This window comes from Garra rufa, chromosome 22 (genome assembly GCF_049309525.1).
Source record: "Garra rufa chromosome 22, GarRuf1.0, whole genome shotgun sequence".
In the NCBI taxonomy this organism is placed as follows: Eukaryota; Metazoa; Chordata; class Actinopteri; order Cypriniformes; family Cyprinidae; genus Garra; species Garra rufa.
In genome coordinates this window covers 18,138,246-18,147,951 of record NC_133382.1, presented here as the reverse complement: position 1 = coordinate 18,147,951, position 9,706 = coordinate 18,138,246, and positions in this window count along the sequence as shown.

Here is a 9,706-nt window from a genome sequence, read left to right as displayed (position 1 = left end):
GATTCTTTGATAGATTTAATCTTTAATAGAAATGTAATAGAAATGTCAAAATAATTTTTGTAATAGTGTAAATGTATTTACTGTCAAAAATAATATAATAATTATCTGTGGGGGGGGGGGGGTGCACCATCCCATTTGTTAAAATAACATTCTATGTTAATATTAACATAGGCTATTCAACATTAAAACCGTGTTTAAATGCTAGTAATAATTTTACCACCACCAACGCATCTGCCTTAATCTTCTAGTTTCCATGACTTAAAATACATTATTTAAAAACAATGAGGTAATAATTAAAAATAAGCATATGGTTTCATTGAATAACACTGTTAAAATACATAATGTAATACAAAATAAACAATTTATGTACATATTATTAAAAATGCTTGCCAAAGGCCTGGTAATTGCTGTTGTTACACTTACAGAACATAATCAATTTTTAATTAAGGATCTTTAATTTTTTGCCACCTTTTTGCAATAGAAATGCTACAGCCTCTATTTCTTAAACAAAAACGTCTCTAGGTTACGTATGTAACCATGGTTCCCTGAGAAGGGAATGAGACACTGCGTCCCCTAGGGGTCGCTATTGGGGAACGCCGCAGCGTGACTCGTGTCTGAAGAATGCATATAGAAAAAGTACATGAAATGGCCGGCGACAGCGTATGACGTCACCGCGGCGCACACGTCGCTGCTGGTGCGTCACTACCGGGCGACACAGTATAAAGAGTCGCCGAAGTAAACATACACCCGCTTCACTGTCTGAAGCTTCTCGTCCGAGGCATGGTAAAAAGCGTAGGGGACGCGGTGTCTCGTTCCCTTCTCAGGGAACCATGGTCACATACGTAACCTAGAGACGTTCCCTTCCGAGGGAACTCTCACCGCGTCCCCTAGAGGTTGCTATTGGGGAACGGTTATACCCACGTCTCCATGCTGAGGGGAGTGCATAGTAGCGAGCACTAAGTGTAAATTCTGTGAAGAATTACCCTTATAGGATGAGGTGACAGCTGTCAGAACATATCCTCCCCGGCCAAAGCCTGAACTGCTACTCATTTACCTAAACGGGTCAAGGGCCCAGAGCACAGCTCAGGTTGGAATAGGAGATTCCTTTGGAGGAACGGCTAAGTTAGTTAGAACAGGAACTGCCAGTACTACCGAGTCTAGTTCCTTCAGTGAACTGACTCAGAGATAGCAACTAACAGGCCTGCCCTAAGACAGAGACCATTCTAGCAGGGGTTATCGTCAGATAACACACCCTGGATAACAGATGGTCAGGAGATATCTAAGGTGATATCGAGTGAAGTTGGGCCCAGGGAGACCGGGGTTTTAAACCAACTCAAAAAATGGGAACGAGGACCACGTAACCCATACCGTATAGGATTTTAGAAAAGAACCCAAAAACTTGGTGAGAACTTACCACTTATGTGGATTTTAGGAAGTGCACAAGGATTTGTGTGCGCACTTACCACTATTGTGGATTTCAGAAAGTGCCCAGGGTTTAGCGTGGGACACTACCCTAGTAAAATGGGATTTAGAGACTGTGTTTTCCCCCTTTTGGGGGTTTCACTGTTAAAGCTCCAGATTTGTCAAAGATGACAAGAATTAAAATAGGGGAGGACCCTCCCTGTATTAGAGAGGGGAGCAATGCTACACCCTATTCAGGACAGACAGTCCTCAAACTGTTAGTCGACTGATGAAATCATGGAGCTACTGACCATCATGATAGTGGACGCAGACAGCGGACAGACCCCTAACCCCGACTTGCAGGGAGGAACATCCGTCCTTAAAAGGGCTACGCTGTGAAGGGACCCTTAGTGTGAAGGGGAGCATACTAAAGCCAGTCCACATGGATGCTTACTAGGAGAAGGTGGTGCTCAGGAATTACCCTTCATTAGAAGGGGGAGCATACTCATCCCACTAGGAGCCGTGCTCTAAAACGGGACCCTTCGCGAAGGGGAGCGAACGTGCTCAAATCAGGACCTTGAGAAAAGGTAGTTGTTATTTCTTCCTTTAGTCAAGGGAGAAAATTCACCATGCGGCAGTGGCGCTGCTTTGAAGGAACCTTGAAAAGGTGAGCTGCCAACAGCCTGAAGAGGCTTCAACGTAAGGAGCCTTTGCTTCTAGCATGTTAAGGGCAGGCTTCCAATCCCTGAGAAACAGGGAGGAATGCCAACACCCGCCAGAAGGTGGTGCTCTAGTAAGACCCTTTCCGCAGAAAGGGGAGCAGCAAAAGTCATTTCAAGGCCCTGAAAAGGGAGAACTCCTAGTTAGTCATGAAGCCTGAAGGGGAGGTGACACTCGACCCGGAAGTCAGGCACAGACAGGCTCCTAACCTTGATAACAGAGAGGAAAACCCGCCTGCCTGGAGGCAGCGTTTAGATTTCACCCTTCTTAGAAGGGGAGCTTACTCCTCCTGCCAGGGGCAGCACTCTCAAGTGGAACCCTTCTCAAAGGGGAGCCATCATACTTGACTCAGGAAGCCTGATGACAGATTCTACCCAACCAAAGGGGAATTTGTCCATACGACAGTGGTGCTACTGACGAACCTTGAATTAAGGTGAGCAGCTGTCGTTGAAGAGCTCTGAGAGGACCCTTCCCGCGGAAAGGGGAGCTACCAAAGTTACCTAAAGGTCCTGAGAGGGGCTTAGCTTCTGGCTAGTCATGAGGACAGACTCCTAACCCTGAAGGCCAGGGAGGAATGCCCATCCAGTCGAGGGGTGCTCATTACGAACCCTTTCCTCAGAAAGGGGAGAGCCTGGCTTGTGCATGAGGCCTGAAGAATGAGAATCAACCTGAACAAAGAGGGCAGGCTTCTAACCCAGATGACCGGGAGGAAAACCTGGCTGTGTCAGCGAGAGCGGTACTCTGAATAGAACCTTTTCCATGGAAAAGCGAGTGCTACTTATTGAATGGACCCTGCCCTCAGGGGGATCGATAGAGCACCACAGAAATTATGTTCCTGTCTCAACAGGACATAAACTTTCGGATACCTGAGAAATTGCTCCACGGAGACAAGAACTCATGCGGTGCTGATCGCTTTAGCTGATAAACCCGCCTCTTCAGCTCTGGTTTTCCACAGAGAGAGGGTCTAGTAGGGATTCTCACGAGGTTGAATGGCCTGTAAGGGACATAGTTAAAGATTCCAAGGTTTTGCAAAGAAACTCAGAGAGCTTACCTTGATGAGGACAAAAAGTCCTGTATCTAACATATGTCTGTGAGGGTGGTTTTACCGCACAACCTGTGGTGTGGAGGAGACGAACACTGCCATGACCATAACCATAACCATAGGATCAGAGGGGGAGCATCCGCCGCAGACTCATAATACTTTCCCTGAAAGTATAAACACAACAGACAGACTGAGACAGTATAAAGTTTTCTTATTTAAAGAAAATAGATCGTACTCACCCATAAGTGTAAAAGCACTTATTTACATTAAGACAGTACCCAAAGGAGGACTGTTTTTAGTTCCAGACCATCAGTAATGGTGGTTCTAAAAACTCAGAAACCAGCCGAAAACATCATAGGCCCGGGCAGCTTCCCAGCTGACGTAAAAAATTCACAGGGGAATTATAGAGTGAGGGGCAGAGGGATCGAGGAAAGGAGCAAAAGATCTTATTTTTTACTCTGATTCATCCGAGACTGTTGTCTCGTCTGAATCACTTCCCTCAGATCCTGTCTGCCTCCCCTCGGTCCGCGCTGTCTCCTAGAGCCACCCGCAGGTGGTGGAGGGGCGCGGGTTGCAACACTAGACTTCTGTGTCCGTCTGTGTTCCACAGAACGAGACGGATCAGGACCCCTGGTCTGTTCAGGTTCGGACCTGGACCTTCGAGGAATGAAGGTTTTAAAGGCGGCTGAGCGTGCCCTGGCCTCTCTAAACTTCTCGACCACCGTCTCAACGGAGGCACCGAAAAGCTCAGAGGGCGAAACCGGCGCGTCGAGGTGAAAGCCCCTTTCTTTCTTCCCGACGTCGGCCAGGTTTATCCACAGATGTCTCTCCATAGCCACCATACCTCCCATGGCCCTACCCATGTGGGTGGCGGCTTGCTTGGTGGCACGGAGAGCAAGATCTGTGGTGCAGCACAACTCTGCCACCTCATCAGGAGAAAGTCCCTGACCTTTATCCAGGTCCTTCAGCAGGTCAGCCTGGTAGGCTTGAAGCACCGCCATGGTGTGCAATGCACCCACCGCCTGGCCTGCTGCTGCGTATGCTGCTGATGGCAAAGAGGGAGCCTTAAGAGAGGATGTCTCGCCTGTTGAGAGATAGTTGGCTAACGTCTCATCAACAGGGGGCATCTTGTCTTAGCCGTGTTCCCGCATTCCTTCAATATTTGAATAATTAGCAAATGGGAATCTAAAAATGCGGGAAGAGAACGGCTTTTTCCATACCTTCTCGATCTCTGAATGGAGGTCGGGAAGGAATGGAAGGCTTACCGGAGCCTGGAGGCGATGGTCAGACAGGTAGCGTTCATCCAGGCGGCCCCACGGGGTCTTCTTTCTGGCACGCTTCCAAGGCAAGTCAAGTCTTGCCGTGGCCCGATCCATGACCTCCAAAAGCTCCTCATACCCAGGGCAGGAAATAGAGGAAGACTCAGCCTCAGCTTCTTCGTCTTCAAAAAGCATTTCCTGCTCATCTTGGGTGGAACCCAAAACAGCACTAGCTCCAGGATCTGATGACGTCAAAGAAACAGCGTCATCAAGATCGAGGAGCTCGTTCTCATCTCTGGTAGATGAGCGTGAAAAAGAAAGCTCATCGGCCAGATCCAGCTGGGAACCCCACGAAGTCAGTCTCCTCCGTGCCACGGCAGCGGCAGGCCCTGAACCTTGAGGAACAGCTGGGCGCTCATCTTTTCTCGAAAAGAGAGACAGACGAGAACAGAGCTTTTCCATAGGAAAACACTCACAGTGTACATACGCTGCCCCCTCGAGGACCTCGCGTGCGTGCTCTTCACCCAAACAGAAGACGCAAAGATTGTGTGTGTCGTCAGGCGTTAAATAACGCGGACAAGGATCAGCACACCTCTTAAACATCTTGCTAGTGCTCGCCATGATATAGGAAAGATAAAATAAATCTTACCGGAATGCACGTTCAGACAAAGAGAAGCTGAAGACGGCGAAGAGGATGTGTGTTTACACCGGTGGCTCTTTATACTGTGTCGCCCGGTAATGATGCACCAGCAGCGACGTGCGCGACGCGGTGACGTCATACGCTGTTGCCGGCCATTTCATGTAGTTTTTCTATATGCATTCTTCAGACACGAGTCACGCTGCGGCGTTCCCCAATAGCGACCCCTAGGGGACGCGGTGAGAGTTCCCTCGGAAGGGAACTTGTGGACATCACAACCCTTACCAAAAATTAACCATGGTGTTACTGTAAAACTGCTTACTTACTTACTTTTAACTTACTTTTCATTTGTGTGATTTTTGAATGCCCAAGACTATTAAATCAACCAGACAACTGTATTAATAAAATTATAACAGGTAGGTAGACCTGACTTTCTAGAGATACCTGACTTTCTAGAGATACAATTGTAATTTATAAATAATACAATCTAATTATTTATTAATTTACTTTTATATTTTATTAAATTGGCCCCTTAGGTGTTTTTTTGTTTGTTTGTTTGTTTTTTACTTCGATAATATTTGAGGGAGAGCAGCGGCCCTTCTTCACAGACAAATTCTGGGGGAACCTGAGACTTCAGAATCAGAATCAGAAAGAGCTTTATTGCCAAGTATGCTTGCGCATACAAGGAATTTGTTTCAGTGTTATTAGCTTCCAGTACACAGAGACAATAATGCACAGACAATAAAAATAAGAGAATAAGAAAAATACACATCTGTAAACATAAATAGACAAAAATAAAAATAATAATAATAATTTGTAAAAAAGAAAAAAAAAAGACAAATAAATAGGTGGTATGTACAGGGATGTGTTAGGGTGGAGGTGGTAGCAATAGTTCCCCTTCAGTCGTTTCACTACGACGTTACATGGGATCTCGCTTCAGAGACCGATCATCTCTGAGCCGTATTAAAAAGGCCAATTGAAAATTGTTGAGTGGACGTGCGCGCCAGCCACGCCCCCGTACATACGGGTATATAAGATGGCCGCGCGCATCACTCAGTTAGACTTTTGCTTTCAGAGCCTTTCTGCTCGAGCCTGTCTACAAGACTTCAAGAATTCAAGAATTCTCCGAGTTTCCTGCAAGCTCTTCTCCGCTGACGTGCTGCCATCTAAAAGAACAATATTCTAAAAGAGTGTTTTTGGCAGCCGTCAGCGGTATCCTGTGGGCGGCCGTTTTCACGGCCATTAAAAGCCTCCTGCGGTCCAGCGAGCAGCCCCATCAAATGCAAAAAGTGCCGCGGTTCCTCCCTGGGCAGACCGGGATCGAAAAGAGCAATTTCTCACGGCTGTGAAACATCCTTTTCAGGATGGTTTTCCGGCCGTGCGCTACTGGATGTGGCAGTTTCCTCACCTCCGAGGACGGACATGAACGCTGCCTCACGTGCCTGGGCTTAGAGCATGCTGAGGCGGCGTTCACGGATGGTTCGTGCGTTCATTGCGAGTGCATGACCATGGTCACGCTGAAGAACCACCGCTCCTTTGCGTGACGGCTCCCCTCTGTGCCCCGCGGCCCGTCGTTAAGCCGACAATGCTTCTTGGCCGCCGTGGCGAGGCAACGGGGGGGTTTACAGGTGACAGTGCCGAACGCGCCGCCGGCTTCCAAAGCCCCGCAGCCGTCTGCACCCCAGCGTGGCCCCGTTGAGTGGCCAGAGCAGTATGCTTCCCCGGTATCCGGGCCGAGCATCTCCTTTGGCGCTCCACCGGAGGAAGAGATGTCTGTCGCTGCGTCAGAGGGTGAGTCCGATGGTGAGGCGGACATCTCGCCGGGCCAGCACCCTCCTGTGGCTGCCTGCGTTTCCGCCGCGCCCCCCCCCCCCCCCCATTCTTTCCGGAGGTGCATGAGGAGCTGATCAAAACATGGCGGGCACCTTTTTCCTCGCGCCTCTGCCCCAGCTCCTCCTCCCTCGCCACCCTCGATGACGGGGCAGCCCGGGGATACGAGTCGCTCCCTCAGGTGGAACGCGCTATCGCGGTGCATCTATGCCCGCGTGGCGCCGCCACCTGGCGGGACCGACCGCATCTACCCTCCAGAGCGTGTGAGCGCTCGTCCGCCCTTACGGGCCGCGTCTACCGCGCTGCTGGACAGGCTGCCTCCGCCCTCCACGCCATGGCCACCTTACAGGTCTATCAGGCACAGGCGTTAAAACAACTGGACGAGGGTGGTCCTGATCAAGATATGATGCAGGAACTCCGCGCCGCCACCGACTTCGCCCTTCAAGCGACGAAGGTCACGGCGCGGTCTCTTGGTCAGGTGATGTCCACGGCTGTGGTCCAGGAGCGACACTTGTGGCTCAATCTGGCTCAGATGGCGGACACCGACAAAGCTCGCTTTCTCGACGCCCCCATCTCCCAGAGCGGCCTGTTCGGCGACACTGTCGAGGATTTTGCCCAGCAATTCTCGGCAGTCCAGAAGCAGACGGAGGCCATCAGGCACATCCTGCCCCGCCGCGAAGTCAACATCCCGCCGCCGGTGGCCCCGCCTCCGCCTGCCCGTCGCCGAGGGCGCCCCCCTGCGGCTAGTAGGACAGCTCCAGCTCCCGCCGAGGGTCACGAAGCCGGGATGGCTACCCGACGCAGAGCTGGCCGCAGGAGAGCGGCGCCGCCCGCCTCTCAGGGACCAGCCAAGAAAACCTCTCGCAAGAAACTTGCGAAACGTCCCTGATGCGGGCAACCCAGAGGTGGTGGAGATTGCTCTTCGGGGGACAGTGACATCGACTTACCCACTCCCGGTGGAGGGCCGGGAGCTCCTGTGCACACAAAACTTAACATCGCCGCCGGCCCACGGGTCGGCGGTACCCACATTTTCACAGAAAGAGCAAATTTCCTCACCTCGGCGCCGAGTTCCCTTCTCGAGCAGAACTTACACTCCTCGGCATCGGACTCGGAGCCTGATATCGCCAGCGCGGGAACCTGGGAAGAAGGTAAGCGCTGCTTCTCGCAGCCAGACTCTCCCCCAGAACTCGGCGTTCTCTGGGGTCAGTCCCCTTCCCCCCGCCCCCTTAGGCTGCCCCACCGCGGTCACGTCGGTCAACGTTCCCTTGATACCGCTAGCGAGCCGGTTGAAGGCGTGGCTTCAGCTCCCCAACCCCTCGCGGTGGTTGATACGGATGGTACGTCTCGGCTATGCGATTCAATTCGCCAGGCGTCCGCCCAGGTACAGAGGTGTCCATTTCACTACTGTCCGTTCGGACACGCATGCCGCTGTCCTGCATGCGGAGGTTGCGGTCCTACTGGCGAAGGACGCAATCGAGCCAGTCCCTCCAGCCGAGATGAAGTCAGGGTTCTACAGTCCCTACTTCATCGTGCCCAAAAAGAGCGGTGGGTTAAGACCCATCCTGGATCTCAGAGCTCTAAATCGGTCCCTTCTCAGGCTGCCGTTCAAGATGCTCACCACGAGACGCATGCTAACCTGCATTCGTCCCCAGGATTGGTTTGCAGCCATCGACCTGAAGGACGCGTACTTTCACGTCTTGATCCTTCCTCGTCACAGACCCTTTCTTCGGTTTGCCTTTGAAGGTCGAGCGTATCAGTACAAGGTTCTCCCATTCGGCCTGTCCCTCTCTCCCCGCGTCTTTACCAAGGTCGCAGAAGCAGCCCTGACCCCTCTTTGGCAGCCGGGGCTTCGCATTCTCAACTATATCGACGACTGGCTCTTGGTAGCTCACTCGCGAGATCTATTGTGCGAGCAGAGGGACCTGGTGCTTCGGCACCTCAGCCATCTGGGCCTTCAGGTCAACCGAGAGAAGAGCAAACTCTCCCCAGTGCAGAGGATCTCTTTTCTCGGTTTGGAGCTGGACTCGATCAATATGACAGCCCGCCTCACAAACGAGCGCGCGCAGTCAGTGCTGAGATGTCTGGACTTATTCAGACACAAGACAGCGGTCCCTCTCAAAACTTTTCAGAGGCTCCTGGGGCATATGGCAGCTGCGGCCGCGGTCACGCCGCTGGGCTTGCTTCATATGAGACCGCTTCAGCACTGGTTACACGATCGAGTTCCAAGACGGGCATGGCACACTTCGGATTGGCGTTTCCCCGCAGTGTCGCCGCCTTTTCAGTCCGTGGTCAGACCCTGTCTTCCTTCGGGCCAGAGTTCCCTTGGGGCAGGTTTCCAGGCATGTCGTGGTGTACACCGATGCCTCCACCACGGGTTGGGGTGCTATATGCAACAGGCAAGCAGCCTCGGGCTACTGGACAGGACCTCAGCTGCAGTGGTATATCAATTGCCTCGAGTTGTTGACCGTGCTTCTGGCCCTTCGTCCCTTCCGATCGACGCTGCGTCAGAAGCACGTGCTTGTTTACACCAACAGCACCGCGACTGTGGCGTATATCAATCGCCAGGGCGGCCTTCGCTCACCTCGCATGTCACAACTCGCCCGCCGTCTGCTCCTTTGGAGTCAAACGTGGCTGAAATCGCTACGTGCCATTCACATTCCAGGGGAACTCAACCGTGCAGCGGATCAGCTCTCACGGCAGTCCACCCACCCTGGAGAATGGCGACTCCACCCCGAGACAGTCCAGCTGATTTGGAGTCGATTCGGCCAGGCTCAGATAGATCTGTTCACCTCCCCCGAAACCTCCCACTGCCAGCTC